General features: G+C 44.3%; 1 protein-coding gene across 4 annotated transcripts in view; it reads left to right on the top strand.

Moving 5' to 3' along the window:
• ADNP (activity dependent neuroprotector homeobox) overlaps positions 1-18,100 on the top strand; it is a 29,664-nt gene continuing 11,564 nt past the window's right edge. Inside the window, exons 1-2 of one of the 4 annotated variants that reach the window (XM_075571249.1) lie at positions 1-492; positions 2,097-2,244. The gene's annotated coding sequence lies outside the window, so the exon portion shown is untranslated. The remainder of the gene's footprint in view (positions 493-2,096; positions 2,245-18,100) is intronic. The other 3 variants (XM_075571251.1, XM_075571250.1, XM_075571247.1) reach the window with 3 other exon arrangements.

Below are 18,100 nucleotides of genomic sequence, written 5' to 3'. Positions count from 1 at the left end.
GATTTGCATTGTGTGTGGGGGGATTACCGGGCACCGTCGAACGTCTCTACTCTGCTGCTCTTGTCTGGGACAATGAAGTCCCCTTCATGCTAATGAGGCGCTGACGTCACATCCGATCTTTCTCGGCCGCCATTTTGCTCAGGGCAGGTTCGGAGCTGGCTGGTATTGTCTGAGAGAGTGTGAGTGAGGCGGGGGATTCGCGCTGGGCTCGCACGGTTCTGCACCTCTCTCCCCCCCCGGAGCTGCGTGTTATTCCTCACTCCCCCCCCCCTCTCCGGTGTTAGTAGTAGTATTTGTATTTCCTCCCCCCTCTCCATTCACCTGAAGCAGCCCGGGGGGAGGCGGCGGCGGCGGCTCTGGCCTGCGGATGGTCTGATAACGGTGCGGAGGTGGGGGGGAGACAGAAAGCGTCGCTCCCGGCTTTCCCCATGGTGAGGAGAAGCGGCTGCAGGTGACACACAGGCCCGCTCCGCGCTAACCTTCCCCAGGCAGGTAAGGTCCGGGGCTGTCAGGGCGCAGGCGGGCCTAGGGGGGCCGGGCTGCTGTATAGGGGCTACAGGGCCGGTGTGTATAGGGTGTACAGGGCCGGTGTGTATAGGGGGTACAGGGCCCGGGGTGCCACTGTATAGGGGGTCAGAGCTAGAGGGGCAATAGCGCTGTATCCGTGCTGAAATGCCAGCGGTATAGAGGATGTAGATAATGTGGGGAGGGAGGAGGTGCAGAGTGATGTCTCATATACAGTATATCCTGCTGGTTATATCTCTGGGTGTATGTATACAGGAGCTGGCTCTGCTCATTGGCAGGGGCATGGGGAGCAGGGACTGCAGAGGGATGGGCTCCAAAAAACAAACGCATCCTATGAGCCCAATAAGCAGAGTCTGTGCCTGATATATCTGCCTCCAGTCTGGTCCCGAGCTGGCATGGGGGGGGGGGGGCAGACTCGGCACGACGCCTTTGAATCTGGGGGGGGGACTCCTCATACTCCTCTTCCCCATTTGTGAGAGAGGCCAGCTAAATATGTAGATGCATGTGTCTTATCTGGCAGGGGCTTAAGTGCAATCATTGCTTCCTCCTCCCCCCTCTTAATGTTGCAGAAAGCAAAGGGGCTAATGGTTGGAAATGGGAGAGGAACACCCCCCCCCCCCCCCCCCTAAAAAAAAAAAAAAAGGCGCGATCGCCTCTTGTATCATGTCCTGTAGGAGGGATCTGGAGTAATAACAGTGCATGTTCCTTCATCTGTAATTGGCATCCGGATCAATCGGGCCAGCATCATGTATCTTGCACGAGTGTGCCCCCCATGTGAGATCGCAGAACAAAGGCACATGTAATATCGTGGCTGCCATCATCGTGCCACCTCTGCTCGTGGCTGGCTGTCAGTGTAAATGGGAAGCATGGATGGGAATGTGTCTGATGTCTCCTATTTTCCCTTTTTGTTGTATTATTGAGGTCGTGCATTGTCTGCTTGAATGGCCGTTATCTAAAGGGGGGAAAACGCGCACAGACAAGCCTGCCTCCACCCAACATGCACCGCAGCTGAGTCAGGGAAAAACATACCCCCCACATTGCAGTAGGGGGCGCATTCTGTACACTGGGTAAGGCTGCAGGGTGGGGGATGGGAACTTGGAGCTGCAGCACAGCGCCTCCTATCGGCTTGGCTTGGAAAGTGGGCCCGTGACTGCACAATCTCAGACTGCTTCTGCATACCCAGAGTGCATGGAGCAGACAGGCATTGACAACAAGCATCTATCTCTCGTTTCTCTTTCTTTGCGGGGGTGATGACATCTTATTGGAAGTAGAAATAGTTATACTCACAACATTCAATGTAGTTTTGTTGAAAGGAATAATGTGCTATGTTGTTTTATAAAACACTTTGCTTTAGACCAAAGATCCTTTGTTGGACATGATGCTCCATATAGTTCTTACAGTGTCATAAGTGGGGGGGGTCTTTTCTCCAGTACCATGGGGCAGACAATTCTAGAAGCGTTGGTGCTGATGAGTTTGAAATGTTTCACTTCCTTAGTTCCTTGCAAAAGGAAGATTCTGTCATTTTGAAATTGATCATGGTTTATATTTATTTTGTTTCCGGTCCATTCCAGGTTGACACCTTTTCAGTGATACGCCTACTTGTGCGAACATTAGCTGCGTGGACTCTGGTTTCATCTGCATCATATTGAAGTTCACCATCACAATTTTTGGCAGAGGATTCCTTGAAAAACTTTCTTGATCCTTTTTGTTCACAAAAAGGTTTGTTCCTATAATATTATTATTATTATTAATATATATATATTTATTTATTTTAAGTCATGCCACAAACTTTTTCCGTGTGAAGACGTTTGCACTTTTTTGTATGGTTATTTGATCAGCTGTGGTATGTTTACAGAAAGACAGTTATGGTGTGAATTACTAAAGCAACAGAGAATGATTTCATATTTGTTGCATGGTACTCTTACGAAGGTGAGCTGCGTATGGTTTATTGGACTGACCATCTCATTAAAGACTGCGCTGACATTTGCAATGTCAGTGAAACCATACCTGGAAAGGGCCTTTTTTGTTTTGTTTAATTTTTTTAAGGTGTGATTTTTAGGTAGGTTAACAGTCCTTTGTTAAGGCAGCACTACAGGTTGTATTGCTTGCTTGCTTTTTTGTGTTTATAGGATTGAAGCAGGAGGTCTCAGGAAGATGAAACCAATTCATTTCAGCTCACAGGACCCCCTGCTTCCAGAAATACTTACCTCCGTAGGGGGTGCCTGTATCTCTCTGTAGTTTAACACCCCCAGTCACGCGGCCAATTGGAAGCCGCAAAGGGAGGACATCACGGCTTCCTATTGGCCCACAGGACATTTAAACGTCGCCATTTAGTTAAACACTATTTCCCTGGCTGCAGAGAACCGGCACTGCTACGGAGGTAAGTATTTCTAGAAGTAAGGCGTCCCCTGAGCTGAAATGAATGGGGCTCAGAGCAGGAGAGCCCTGCTTCAATCCTATAACACAAACAAAAGAAGCAAGCTATGTGGCCTGTAGTGCTGCTTTAAGGTGTAGGCCGGTGGGGAGAGAGGAATCGGCTGCTGGCATTGTTTCTTAGATCTGTTCCATTTTCCTCGCTTTGTTCCAAACCATTTTCTTCTTTTGAGTCTTGGGACTGGAGCTGGGGTGGAAGAGACAGTTGGATCACTTTAAATTCGAAAAGGGAGCCCATAAACTCACTGTATCCCCAGAGGCCTCAAATATTTATTTTTACCTCTGAAGCAGTGCAGATCACAGAGAAGGGAGGTGGCCGTGGCTTTCCGTGTCACACTGTCTCTCCGCCCACCCCCAGAAGTTTATATTTGTGTTTAAAGCTGTAGACCAAGAAATATCTTACGTGGTTTTTTTTGTTTGTTTGTTTTAAAATCAGTTCTTTACTATGAGAAAATACTTGTAGCATTTTTTTAAACAACTCTTAATCACATTTTTTATGTATTATAATGAAACAAGTATTTTTTGTTACTATAGCAGCCATTTACAAAGTCACACCCCATTCCTCTTCTGAAACAGGCTCTGACACACCCCTTTTTGAGCCCTGCCCTCTCTCTAGCAGTGCACCAATTGTATCTAGTGACTGCCTGGTCACATGATCTTCCCCACAGAACTTTGCATCTTTGGTCCTCTTCTGCTGCACTGACGGCCATTTAGTGAATCCCCCGAGCTGAATCTTCACCGATCGATTTCAGGAGAACGGATCAATCGGCAACTTAGCTAATTATTGTGTAGATTGTATTGATGCACATAATCAAGGGAAAATAAAATTTTAAAAAACGGCAGCTTGGACTGCTGCTTTAACTCCTACAATAGTATTAATTAATGTTCAAACCTGGTGTTTTTTGTTTATTTGCTCTTTTTTTTTTTTTCCTCTGGCTTCTGAGGTTTCCATGGTAACCTGGAGACTGCATTGCTTTCTGGAGGCAAGCTTCATTTTAACACCTGGGATGCTTAATATTGCAAATGCTTCTCCTGAAAGGAACAGATTTAGAACAATAAAAGTGATGTTCGACTGGGCAAAAAGATATCTACTAAAATACATTATTTTTTATTTATTTATTTTTAAATAATGAAACACACACGATCAGCTGGGACTACTGCTTTAAATCACAATTTGTAATCGCTTATGTCCATTTCTCAACAACTGTACAGCTTGACCTTTAAGTGGCTCCCCATTCTTCCAAACATTTAATAAATATGGTTTCATTTGCTTAATTGAAAACCTTAATTAGATAATTGATGCAGTCTTTCTAGTCATTGTCACCATCTCACTCCTTATTTTTTTTTTTTCCCCCTCTCCCCTCTGGCTTTTTGTCAGTATATATCCTCTTATTCTGTGCAACTTTCAGTGTCCCCCCTGAGCCACCATTTCAAGGCCCTTAAGGGCAGGAAGCACTGGTGTACACACCTGCACTGCTTGATGTGTTCCATATGTCATCGAAATATGTGATTGTAGTCTATTGTTAATGAAAAATGTAGCTTTACAAAAATAAAATTTGCAATTTCCTGACCTTATATTATTTTAAATGTAAATTTTAGCCATAATATATTTAATAACATTATGTAGTAGCTTTTAATAATGAATGCAATCTGTTAGGTCATATGTAGTAAGTATGGACTTCCTTGTGTTAAAACCCTTTAAACTATTACATTCAGACATTGTGCTTTTTGTGACTTCCACATTTTCTAGGTATTTTCCTGTTCTTTTCACATGTTGAAAATGGAATACAATGTTTAGGATGTATTATTCCTACTTATAATGCAGCATTTGTGTTCTGTAACCTTGTATTGTGCTGCTTGTGTTAGTGATTTTGGCCATACATTTGAAAACACATTACTCGCATTATAGCTTCTGAAACATCTTCCCTTTTTTATTTATTTTTGTAAATGGTAGAGGAAGTGTTTAGTTGTGGCTTGCTTTCAAGGTACAACAAATCATGTTGCACTTTTAAGTAGAGCATCCGTTAAGTGTTCCCTTTTGGATTTGAAAAGCTATGGGGTGCTTAACCTTTTTTTTTGGCCTGCATTGTGTAGGTCTGTACTATGATTAAACTTGCAATGCCCTTCACATTTTGTGTGCTCCTGGCTTATATAGCACAGTGAAAATGAAGATAATCTAAACAGTGCTGAACTGTTACTGTAGCCAAGTCTGTTCTGCATACACGTTTTGTTTATGTTGATCCACCTGTCCAATTCTTTAGTGGGGGGGGGGGTTCCCATGCTCATGGCAGTATTGACAATATACTCTGAGGAAAATGGCTTCAGCAGGTCTTCCTATACAGAACAAACACGTAACATGCCTTAAATGGTGTTACATCGGGGTGGGCATTTTTCCCGTGGTTGCATATCCAGCACGCCATACAAAATGACACTTTGGGTTGGCAAGAAAGAAGTAATGTTAGTCTAGCGACGTAGTAGTGTCCATAGCCCATTCGTGAGCCTGTAGAATTTTACATGTTATTATGCTGGTATTTTATAACTTTCATAAAAATTAAAGTCCCAACAGTACTACCTGATTTTTAATTCAAACCGCAAATAAAACCGTTTGTAAAGGGTTTATTTATTTAAAAAAAATATAAACTTCGTTAAAAAAATTGTATACCAATTTATTTTCTGTTGCCACAATGCTTATAGCAGCTATCTCCCCATCTTCTATTTTTACATAATCTGATCAGGGAGGTCCGCCAGACATAACGTGTGTAATTAGGTTCCTTTATTGTTGTGTTCTTCTCTTTTTTGTTTTTTGTGTGGTCTGCTGTATTTTTCCTTTTGAGAAATTATTAATTTTACTAGCACACAAAGTAAATCTCTCTGTAATCTGGGAGTCTTCAGAGATGGGAATAGTTAGCTCCACGTTACCACACCCCCAGTTCCAATTCTGTTTAACAATGAAACTTGGATTGCTGCTAGTGGAATCTGCAGTTCTATGGGGTACATTCTATACTTCTGCTTCAGAGTACGGTATATAGAATTAACCAGCTAAATGTGGCAAAAGACTTTTATTTAAACACATTGGTGCCAAGTCCTAGTAGGTGGCTGCATGTGCTAGGTATAATTTGTTGCCCGGTTTATCAGATATGCTTGGGGGCATTTGTACGCAGCCTTTGTCAGAGGGCTGTATATCTTCATCTTGTCGTAAAACAGCAATGTCTGGTACGTCTTCAGTCATTAAAGGTGGCACTGTTGATGCCTCTCAGAATGGAAGTGCTCTGTACTGAAGAATCTGGGTAACTGACCATGTGTGGCACGAAGTGCAGGCGTCTCTTCTTTCAGTGTGACTACCTGGAGTGTATTCTCTACAGAGGCCTCCGTTGTAGTGGTACTCTGACATACAGGAAACCAGCATGTCTGGCTGTGATGATGGACCCCGTTTTCAAAATTGGACAGCTTTACTTCTCATCAGTTGCCTTAGAAAAGATTTTAAACTGTGGAATTTTAAGTTGAGGCTTGAGACTTTTTCAGTAAAAACATTTGGCATTTTTCTTATTTTGAAACATAATTTACATTACTTGAATAACCCATCTTCGGTTTTGGTTCATTGTTACCCCAAAACAGGGTCCATACCAGGGTTAAAAAGTCTAAATCATGACCACAGGTTAAAGCAGCAACCCTGCATTCCTTATCATTGTTTTTTTTAATTTAATATAGGTCTGGCATTGAAGCAGGGGGTCTGAAGCTAAAGAGTATACATTTTAGCTCCAGGGGCCCCTTGCTTCACGAGATCCTTACCTCTGCAGGCGGTGCCGGTAGCAGCTCTGGCTGGGCTGTGTGGGGCTTTCAAAATGCGTATTTAAAGCTCCATCACGCGTGCCAATAGAAAACCCTGACGTCGCCCTTTGCAGAATCCTATTTGCCCGTGTGACTGTGATATATAAACCTGCGGAGCTGCTACTGGTGCCCCCTATGGAGGTAAATATCTCTGGATGCAGGGGGTCCTCAGAGCTGAAATGAATATGGTTCTGGTGGCCACCTATTTCAATACATGTTCTGCTGCTTTAAAGCTGTAATCCGAGTTATCGTCTGTTTATCCATCGGTGAAAAAGAAAGCAGAAATATGGCCTCTAGATACACCAATAGAAAGCTGCCACCAAGCCGCTGGACAGAGGTTGACACTAGTGACAAAAGTTGTATGTACCGTGCAATTTCTCCTGGGCAAGCGCCCCATGAATATCGTGGCTGGGATTATATACTCTGAAACTTCTGTTATTGTAAGGCCTGCATTTGAAAAGAATCAGACAATTGGCACTATAGGAATTAAGTAGGCAGAATACGTTTACATTAGTTTCTCTGTTCTTGTTTTTTACGAGCATCATTTTACATTAAAACAATGTGTTTTGTTCATGTAGCCTTCTAGGTCAAAGTGATTTGTTTTATTGAAAACTAAGGAAATATTAAATGTTTTAGTTGAATGTGCTTGCAAAGCTACACTAATTCACCAGGATAGGCCTTTCACATTTATCCATATTCAGTTTAATATGCACGAGTGTATATTGTAGATACTAGCCCATTATAATCTATAATAAGGCTGTGCTGAAAAGCTGTGTAATACAATATGGCAGGCATTAGTTTAAAGGGGTCCGTGTTAAAATGGATTATAAGCAAAAGGTGATACTACTCATTTGCCAGTCATTACCCAGAATCCCTGGCTGCAGTGGAAGCACTGAGTGGAAGCACTAAGGCTACGGCCCCAGTCACTGCATGCGCACGTCGGAGTGCCTTGCGGCGGGTGCACCAGTTTCAGCTGTGATCTGGAACGCGCGGTAGGGGTGTGACCATTACGTCACACGGCTGGTTCACCGTCATTGGCTGGACCGCCGCTGTGACATAGACAGAATTTCTTGTATTTTGGCAAAGGTGGTCACGTATAGCGCTTTCTGCAGGTGTGCGCAGGCAGTGACTGGGGGCTGGCCCCATATAGGGCTTTATCTTGTTCGGGCTGTCGCGAGCAGTGGTGAAAAGCAGGGCTGCAGACCTGTCTGAGACGTGAATGTGCTCACAAGTGATATTATTAATGTAATCGATGATAATAAAAGCCTGTCAGAGCCATAGCTTCAAGACTATGAAACCTAGAGACCTTAAAATGGGGGGGGGGGGGGCCTAGGGGTGTGTGTATTTCATCGCATTAATTCTATGAGTTAACATTTCTCGGACAAGCAAGTGAGCAATTGCATTTCTTACCAACCAACTCTAGAGGGCAACACTTTAAAGTAAACTTAATGCTGGCGATCATGGCTCCAAGACCATGAAACCTATATACCTGAAACTGTGCATGTATACTGAGGGGGCCCTAGTTTGTAGTAATATTTGTAGTTTCAATTATACACCCATAATTATTCAGGACAATTACTCCCATTAAAATACGCAATCTATAAGAAGCCAACTTGAATTGACTAGCAAAAGTTGCACCCAGAGCAGCAATGATTGTAACCAGGAACCAGCTCTGGGTGGAAAAAGAAAGGTCTGCATTCCTACAATCCAGCCTTGGGCTGAGTTCATAGAGAATTCAGCCGTGCGGAGACCCGCTTTCCCTGGCCTTAGTTGGCGCGCTGTCGGGGGACGGGCCAGTGACGTCACATATCTGGTTCGCCCTCATTGGGCGAACCGCTCACGTGACCGGCCCTGTGCTCCTGTGAGTGCTTAAACTAAAAAATTCTTGTCGGTTACGCTTCAGCACGCCTGCGGAAGCGTGCGCGAGCTCCTGCTAAAGCGCTCACATTGCGGCTGCAGGTGCTCACTGAAGCGTCAGCACACCTCAGCGGATAAGCGCTGACCATGGACTCAGCCTTAGATTATGGTTCTGATCCATTAGTTGCAATTGGTTAAATGTCAACTTCTTGCAGCTGCTGCCATGCAATAAGATCAAAAGCTCCCAGGGATATGTTGTAAGCTTCAACTGCCCCAAATGAATGAGACATTTTTGTTTTTCTTTTTTTTGTATAGCCTTTGGCAATGTGTAATTCTACATTCTTACCTAAACTGACAATCCTGGTGCTTAGGTTATAAAGCTTTCAAAATCCTGATTGTGTTCCTAACGAAATGGCCACCTTTCCATTTCAATCAATCCTTTAGTCAGTGTAAGGCTGCGCTTATAGTGCTGCCGATGGCGATACGATGGGTGACGTCAGGATTCCCGCAATTTGATTTGTTCAAGGGCCATCACGTGACGCGACGGCCCTTGAAAAATTTAATTTTGCCGGCGGCTGGTTGTCGCTCGTCGCCGGCGCGTGCACTATAAGCGCAAGCGGCGGCGGCAATGCGTGTGTTTTCGGGTGAATTTGCGTCGCCAGCACTATACGCACTGCTTAACTCGGCAGCTACAATGGTATCTTATTACCAAGGTAACATCTCTTGTTTGCAGCTCAAGCATTAACAAATGATCACAAATCATATATAAAATAATATTTTTTACACACGCACACATTACACATTCATACATACATTACATACAATAAAGTGATTTTTGTTTTTTAATTTGCTATATGCAATACGGTGGAGGTTTCTTGTTGCCTTTTTCACCCACCATAACTTAAAACGGGATGGTAAACCCTACAGTCTTGAAATTGCAAAGCCAGCAGTACAACCAACTTCACACTGATGATCCCCATTAAGGTTGAAACATTGTATAGGCATACCCCGCTTTAAGGACACTCACTTTAAGTACACTCGCGAGTACATATTGCCCAATAGTCAAACGGCAGCTCACGCATGCGTCTGTCAGCACGTCCTGAACAGCAAAGTTGAACTCCCTACCTGCACCGAAGCTGTGCACAAGCGGGGAGACTATAGAGCCTGTTACAAATGCGTTATTTACATCAGTTATGCACGTATATGACGATTGCAGTACAGTACATGCACCGATAAGTGGAAAAAAGGGAGTGTTTCACTTTAAGTACATTTTCGCTTTACATGCTTCGGTCCCATTGCGTACGTTAATGCGGGGTATGCCTGTATCGTATGTCTTTATATAGCGCCATTAATGTACATAGCGCTTCACAGTAGGAATACACGGGGTAAACAAATAACAGGTCATGGGAATAAGTGTTTCAAACATAAATGTAACATTAAGGAAGAGGCGTCCCTGCTCCGAGGAGCTTACAATCTAATTGGTAGGTAGGAAGAACGTACAGAGACAGAAGGAAGGAATTCTTGTAAGAGCATCTGCTGGGGAAACATGCCTGTGAATGGTTTCTCAGGCTTTGCATCTGATTCCCATGCTGTGCTTTAAAGCTGTTATCAGCGAGCATTAGCTTATATGGGCTCCATGTAACAATGGTTTTTCAGACAACAGGTGGCACGTGTGCTCATTTGCATGTAATTTCCCAGAATCCCTTGCTGCAGTGGAAGCACTGTATGCTGGGGATAGGCAGGGTTGCAGACCTGTCTAAGGCCAGGTCCCCGCTGGCTACTGCAGCGCCCGCTGTTGAGGACGCTGCAGGGACAATAGCCACTGAACAATGGGACCGGGCCTGCTGCGAGGGGGGGGCGCTGCGCTCTGACAGTGACTCCTGCTCGCAAGAGAATTGTGATCAGGAGTCGTGATGGAGCGCTAAGCCACGCCCCCCGGCGGGTCAGCCAATGAGGGCGAACCTGCCGGGTAACGTCATGGCCGCTCCCCGTCACGCGCCCTCCCTGTCTTTTGGGCTGCAGCTCCCTGCAGACCGGGGAATGGGCTGCACGCGCCGCAAGCCTCGCGGGCGCGCGTGCAGCGGAGGCACTGGGACCGAAGCCTAAGACATGTGAATGTGCTCAAGTGATTTTTTTTTATTTGTTATATAGATAAAGATATTTTTTCACGTTTTGCTGCGTTTAAGGTTTTAACGCTGTGCGTTCTGATGTTGTAGGGTTCTTATGAGCACATACCAAGCTTTAGGGTTTTTGTATTTGCCACTTCTTCCAGAAAGCTGATCAATAATCTTCTTACCTTGCTGTGTGTGACTGACCATTGCATGCCACATTTACTGAGAATTTCCGTTCTTTTGTATGGCACATTGATGTAGTATCCCATATCCTCTAGTAGAGATTGCGTCCCACAACCATATCGGGTGTACTCTAGTAAACTTATATCGGCTTATGAGTTCATATAAGCAATGGCAAAAAACTACCTTGGTTATTGGCACCAAGCTTAGCCTTGGATTATTCTATTATCTGCGTTGGCTAGTTGGGAGTGAGGTTGTTTTGATGGTTAGTGTACCTGCTGCGCTGGCAGCCATCATACAATAAGTTATTTGATTTATAGTTATGATACCTGGATAAAGCAACCTACTGTAGTTGAACATGAACATTTGTGACGTCACAAGTCTTAAGATCCTCTCAAACCTTTCCACAGCAACTGTGTGAATATACAAAGTTTGCATATGAATAGGCTACTGGTAGGCTGCCTCAAAAACCTGGTCTGGCTCGGGTCCTAAAGCACGCCGATGTCTAAATTTAAAATGGGTTGAACGTGATTATTTATTTTTAAATGTCAACCTCCTGTATGTGTTAAGGAAGCGCTGGCATCAAGAACTAAATACATCTCCGGAACCATTTCACCCCTGAAGCTGAAAATTCTGGTTCCGCTGCAGAAGAACCTCCTAGCTCCAATTATGTAAACCCAAAAACTATTTACTATTTTGCAGGGACTGTTACTTTAAAGTGTCAATACAGTTTGCATTCTCTGTATTTTTTTCATTTCATTGATGCAGCAGTTACTTGGCTTTAAAGAAATGTAAATTACGTAAGCTGCCGATCAATCGACGAAGATCCTGCTATCTTGGGTTCACAATATGGCCGCCTATTGCAAAAGAGGAAGTGCTGTATCAGCCCAAGGAAGCTTAATACATTAAAACTGAATAAAAATGGGAGTGTGGGGGAGATTAAAAAAAAATGAGTATAATCTAAAACTATGAAAAACAGAGGAGGAATACCTCCCAAAGTAGAGCTCTAGGATAGTGACACAAAATGGCAAATAACTTGATAATCCAAAGTATTAAAGTCCACAGTAACAATCCAGATGTTGATCCTACATAAACTCCTAGATTGGGCATAAACCAAAAATATAAATGGGGTAAGTCAGGGTCGCCCGTGTGGATCAACCCAGACCCCCAACTTAATGGATTGACAATGTCCTGGAGCTGGATCACAGTATGAATGAAGGAAGTAATAAAAACTTCTGTACTCACTTGATTGAAGATCTGAATAGGCGTGCACCGACTCAAAGGAATGATACAGGAGAGGAGACTCCCCGCTGGGAGAAAGTGCCTTGCACTGCTGCCGTGGAAATCACCAAAAGTATTTATTGTTAGCTGGACATATACAAAAAATAGCAAGCACCTCACGGAGGGGCACTCTGACGCATTTTGTGCGCTACCGGCACTTTGCTATTTTTTGTATATGTCCAGCTAACAATAAATACTTTAAGTGATCCAGCAGCATCAGCTATTCTTTTGGTGATTTCCACGGCAGCAGTGCAAGGCACTTTCTCCCAGCGGGGAGTCTCCTCTCCTGTATAATCTAAAACTACACTATTGGTGAAAATAGAAGAAACTCATAGGATTTTTAATGTATCGCCGCTTTAAAATCTCCTTCAAAGATCTATGCAAAGTAGCACCGGTTTTGGTATTGGTATAATTAAGGAAAATAATTGCCATGGCTAAGAAACAGTTTTCTATTAATCTACCTTGCCTGTGCATTTGTTAATTTAGACATCCTCGAGTTTAATATTGCCAGCAATACTTCCCAGCATCCTTCCAATATTTATAATTAGAATAAAATAAATCAGAATTAAATGTCTGCTGTTCCTTTCGTTATATGGTTTTTGTAGGTGGCTTTCAAAGGATGAGCCCTGGGTATTTTTATGGCTCTAAATGTGCTCCTATTTGTTGCTTTTGTTCATATATATTTTTTTATATATATCTATAATATATAGCTATATAGATTATAGCCATCCATCTATTAATACGATTCATTAGAAAGATCAAAGTATATCTGATGCTAGAGACCTGGAGATTCCTAAGGCTAAGGTCCCGCTTCCTCAGTCAGCGCGCCCGCACTGCAGACAGACGGGGCGCTGACAGACACAGACCGCGATATGCGGTCTGTAGGGAGCCGGAGAGGGAGGGGGCGGGCTCCGATTGTGGTGCCGTCCACCCCCCCCACACACACATACATGTATACATACATACACACACTTTAATAACACGCAGCTCCTTCCCTGCTCCATGCCCAAGGCGCCTCCCACCTAGCTCCCTCCCTCCTCCCCATTGGCTGACTGGCGTACCACGTGACGCGTCAACGCCGAAATTCACAAGATTCTTGCAGCATCGGCTGGCTGACGCGTCACAGTACGTAGTCAGCCCTGTCGGAAGGAGGCAGTGGGGGCAGGGACCACTCGGGCAAGGGTCTGGTGGTTCACGGCCGCGCGCCCCGCCGGCCGCAGCGGGTTCGCAGCCTTACTAGTGAGGGACATCTTTTTAAAGGTATCTTTTGTGTGCTGCAATGATTGCTTGATTTGTTGATATGAGTGCAATATAGAGCATTCTTTAGAACAGGGGTCCTCAAGTCTGCCCAACAGGTCAGGTTGCACAGGAGGCTCAATCAGTCCCAGCTTCTTTGACTGAGCCTCCCATTGAGACACCTCTGCTGACGCTGGAGTTGAGCACCCCTGGCTTAGAAGACCATTATGGCAATTTGTAGAATCCATGCACACGATCAAGATGAAACAAAGTAGTCAAGGGCAGTTTATTAAACACCACCTACTGGCTTGACCCAGCATGATCTAAAACATTTCGTTTTCAAGAGATACTATAACGGTAACGTTTAATCTAAGTATACTCGAGGCTCTATTTTAAATGAAAACAAAATTCTGGACAGTCATATTTTGGCTCATCAGACACCTTCAAATAAAAGATGCAATTCCACGTAGCTGGCAAACATTTTCATGAAGCATTTAATATTATAATTGTGAGCCTGGAACACACACTCCCCCATTTTTTCTTCTCCCAAAGAAACAAAGGCAGCGGAATGTCCTGCTTTTAGCAAGGTTAGATTTAATGAAGCCCATTACATTAAGTTCTTGAGGAAAGGATGTTTTTTTTTTTATTTTTTTGATCAGTTATATGGGATTGCACTTTTAACATCTTGTGCTAGAGAGCTGGATAGGAACTGTCTAAGTTGCTTTCAAAGCTTCTTTGAATATACAGTAAATAAATTTGTGTGTGTGTGTGTGTGTGTCCAAGACTGCAGAATACTGTGTTGTTCTTTTTCCAACAAATGTGACGAAGATCTGGTTAGTGTCATCATTTTACTTTGGCCAGCTTCCCGTCTCTTGCTGTAAAAAAGCTTTTCACATTGTTCAACATGCCTCCAGAAAAGTGAAGCGATCTGTGTGCACAAAATCCTACAACAGACATGGAAGTTGATCAGCAATACTGTAATGTTAATGGTGATCCTGTGTGGTCATGGATTCATAGCAGTTATAACCAAAATGGCACTTAATGCTGGTTCGGGATGTGATTTCCCCCCTCCCCACATTGGGGCTTTATTAATTTCAGCCTTGGTGAGACGATTATGGTAAGATCACGTTTCCCTTGCAGTTTAGTTAACTAGAACAGGGGTGCTCAACTTCAGTCTTCAATCTCCACACACACACACACACACACACACACACACACACACACACACACACACACACACACACACACACACACACACACACACACACACACACACACACACACACACACACACACACACACACACACACACACACACACACACACACACACACACACACACACACCCTGGCCTGCTTGAGGGCTGTAGTTACATAGTAGATGTTGAAAAAAGACATACGTCCAAGTTCAACCCATGTTAAGTTTAGACGACAGAAACTTTATCCTATATCCGTACTAATTGTTTGTTCCTCTGGAACAATATACTGTATCATCTAATGATATCTCATAAGGGGGAAAATAAATTCCTTCCTGATTCCAAGAATTGGCAATCAAATTACTCCCTGGATCAACATCCTTCCCATGTTTACTTATTTGGTACATCCCTGTATACCTTTCCTTTCCAAAAAAAAAAGTGCAGCCTTTTTTTGAACATATCTATTGTATCTGCCATCAATCTCTGGGTAATGAATTCCACATTTTAACTGCCCTTACTGTAAAGAACCCTTTCCTTTTGTTGCTGGTGAAATCTCCTTTCCTCCAACATTAAGGCTAAGTTTATAGTAGGCGCGCAACGGAGTGCTTGGCGTTACGCGCGCCTGTCGCCCAAGCAATGGGCGCACTGAGATGGGGAGGCGTGGCGGACGTGTCAGGCTGGTTTTTCCCTCATTGGCTAAACAGCTCACGTGACGCGGTCGCTCTGCATCGCGCTCGCGTGCACTATAGCCGGACCGTATCAGCTGCTGCACTTGTTTGCGCAGCGTGTTTACTATAATCGCGGCCTAAGGGATGAATAGTTCTTTTGACAACTCCTTGTACTGTCTCAGAGTGTGTGTACGTGTGTGTGTACGTGTGTGTGTACGTGTGTGTGTGTGTACGTACGTGTGTGTGTACGTGTGTGTGTACGTGTGTGTGTGTGTGTGTGTGTGTGTGTTATATCCCCTCTTGGATGCCTCTTTTCTAATGCAAACAAATATAGCTAGCAATAAGTTACATTGCCCATCCCGTTTTATTAATTTGGTGGCTTTTCTCTGCACTTTCTCTAGTTTCATGATGTCTTTTCTATGGAGTGGTGCCAAAAATTGTACTCCATATTCAAGGTGTGGTCTTACTAATGCTTTATAAAGGATGAATAAACCCAGTTTCTGATGACATTGTTCTGGACACATTAAAGTTTGTGGCATCCAAGCAGTTGATCCGTTTTATAATTGCACATGAAAAATGACGCCTAGTGACACGTTCAAGAAGTGGTCATATTGTGTCAAGTAGTTTGGGTTGTGCTCCAGTCCATAGCATGATGTTGGACTAGTGTGCAAATACCGTATTTATAGGGCGACCATGAATGAGGCGAGACCCTCGATTCCAGCCCCTGCTAACTGGAACTAAGTAATGCCGGCTGCTGTGTGCTGCCTTTGTTCCTGTGTAACCTATTAACACAGCAGCTGTCTGCGCATGCGTGAGCGCTCGCACATGCGCAGACGGTCAATGTGTTACTCGCTGACATACTGGAAACCACACCATACTTTAAAACGAGAGGTAACTCTCAATGTATTACTTCCTGGTAAAACATTTAATAAATACACAGGAGCAGATGCGCAGACTGAGCAGCAGAGCCCGGTTTTATAAGGAGCGTATTGACTTTTCATATAGAGTTTTATTGGGGGTGGGGGGTACCTTGCCATATATTCATGCAAAACCAGTATGTTGTAACAATTTTAGAGGTTATAACTAAATAATGCTCTGACGTCTAGTATAAATTCCTAATGTATAGTAGACCTCTGCTTAAAACCAATTTATTTTTCTTTTGGATTTGTTGTAGACTGTAATGTGTGGTGTTTTTTGGGGCCTACATGTGAAATTAAATTCCTTGTTCCCATAGTTTTAATGTAATAAACATCGTAGTCCTTAGCATGCTTTTAAGCACTTCTGCTAGAAGTCCCTGCTGTATTTTAAACATGAATTGGGCAGCTGCAAGGTTGAAAGTTTTTTTTTTTTTTTTTTGTTTGTTTTTTTATTTATTTTTTATTTTATTTCTCTCAAATTGAGTGAAGAAACTTAAAAAAAAAAAAAAAAAACCAGAGTCCCTTTCGGTGCTTAGTCAATAATTGGCTGTTAATATTACACACTTGTTTGCACTTAATAAAATTGAACATTCTATCAATGACTTGTTCAGTGTTGCTTAGTAACGGTCTGCATTCAAAGTGTACGCTAAACTGGAGAAGTAGTTGGAATTGCATTTCCTTTACAAAATGTTAAACTTTCATGGTATTGTTTTGCTAAGTTCAGTGATACAAAAGCATATTAGCGTTATGTGGGGAGTTGTGTGCATCAGTGAAAATCCTAGTGCTCTTGGTAACAGGAATTGTTTTTAAAAAAAAAAATTGTAACAAAATTCAGAACTGATTTCTAAATTTCTGTTTTGTTGGCTGGGCAATTAATTCGTTCTTGGACAAAAATGAGCACTTCCAATGCGTTGCTTGCAGTCATCTTAGTACATTAAGCAATAATATTTGGTGTCACTGGTCGTGTTTATTAATGAGACTCCGTAAGTATTAGGGGGGTAGCAATGCAGATACTGAGATCTTCTGAAGCAGGGGTGGCCAACTCAAGAGTTCCCAACAGGTGAGGTTTTCAGGATATCCCAGCTTCAGCACGTGGCTCAGTCTTAGGCTAAGGCCCCGCTCCCAGAGTCAGCGCGCCCGCACTACAGACAGGCGGGGCGCTGACATACACAGACCGCGATATGCTGTCTGTAGGGAGCGGGAGGTGGGCGGTAGTGGGAGGCTTGACGGGGGGGCGTGGCTTGAGCGGAGGGACCTGCTACTCTTTTTTTTCCCCCCCCTCCCTCCCTGCTCGGGCTGGAGCTGCTGATTGAAGGTAAGTAAGCAACACACACGCAGGCACAGACACGCACTCACCTGCTTTCACTCCACACTCCTCCCCGCTCCCCGAAGCCTCTCCTCCTCCCGAAGCCTCTCCTCCCCATTGGCTCACAGCCACACCACGTGACGCGTCAACGCTAGGGATCACCATTTTCTTGTGTCCCCTAGCGTCTGACGCGCCACAGCGCGTAGTAAGCTGTGCAGCCAGGGGGGACCGGGACCGGCTCCGCAGGATTCCCCTGCTGGTGGGGAACTCGCGTGTGGCCGCCCGTGCCAACGAGCGCAGTGGGACCGAGGCCTAAGGCCCCGCTGCCTCAGACCACGCGCCCGCACTGCAGAAAAGCGGCGCGTGGAGAGGCACTTAACCGCTATATGCGGTCTGTAGGGTGCGGCGGCCGGGGGGCGTGGTTTGAGCGGAGGGCTGCAGCGGGGTCTCCTGGGCTGCAGGAGGGACCCCCCACATGCCCTCGCTCTCCGTCCTACTCCACCCCTCCACATGCCCAGCTCCCGTCCGATAACACCCTCCCCCCCACCCCCCCCCAGCGGATG

Source organism: Ascaphus truei, chromosome 15 (assembly GCF_040206685.1).
Source record: "Ascaphus truei isolate aAscTru1 chromosome 15, aAscTru1.hap1, whole genome shotgun sequence".
Taxonomy (NCBI): Eukaryota; Metazoa; Chordata; class Amphibia; order Anura; family Ascaphidae; genus Ascaphus; species Ascaphus truei.
Note: the sequence above shows the minus strand (reverse complement) of the source record. Positions and strands in the feature narration are given on the sequence as shown.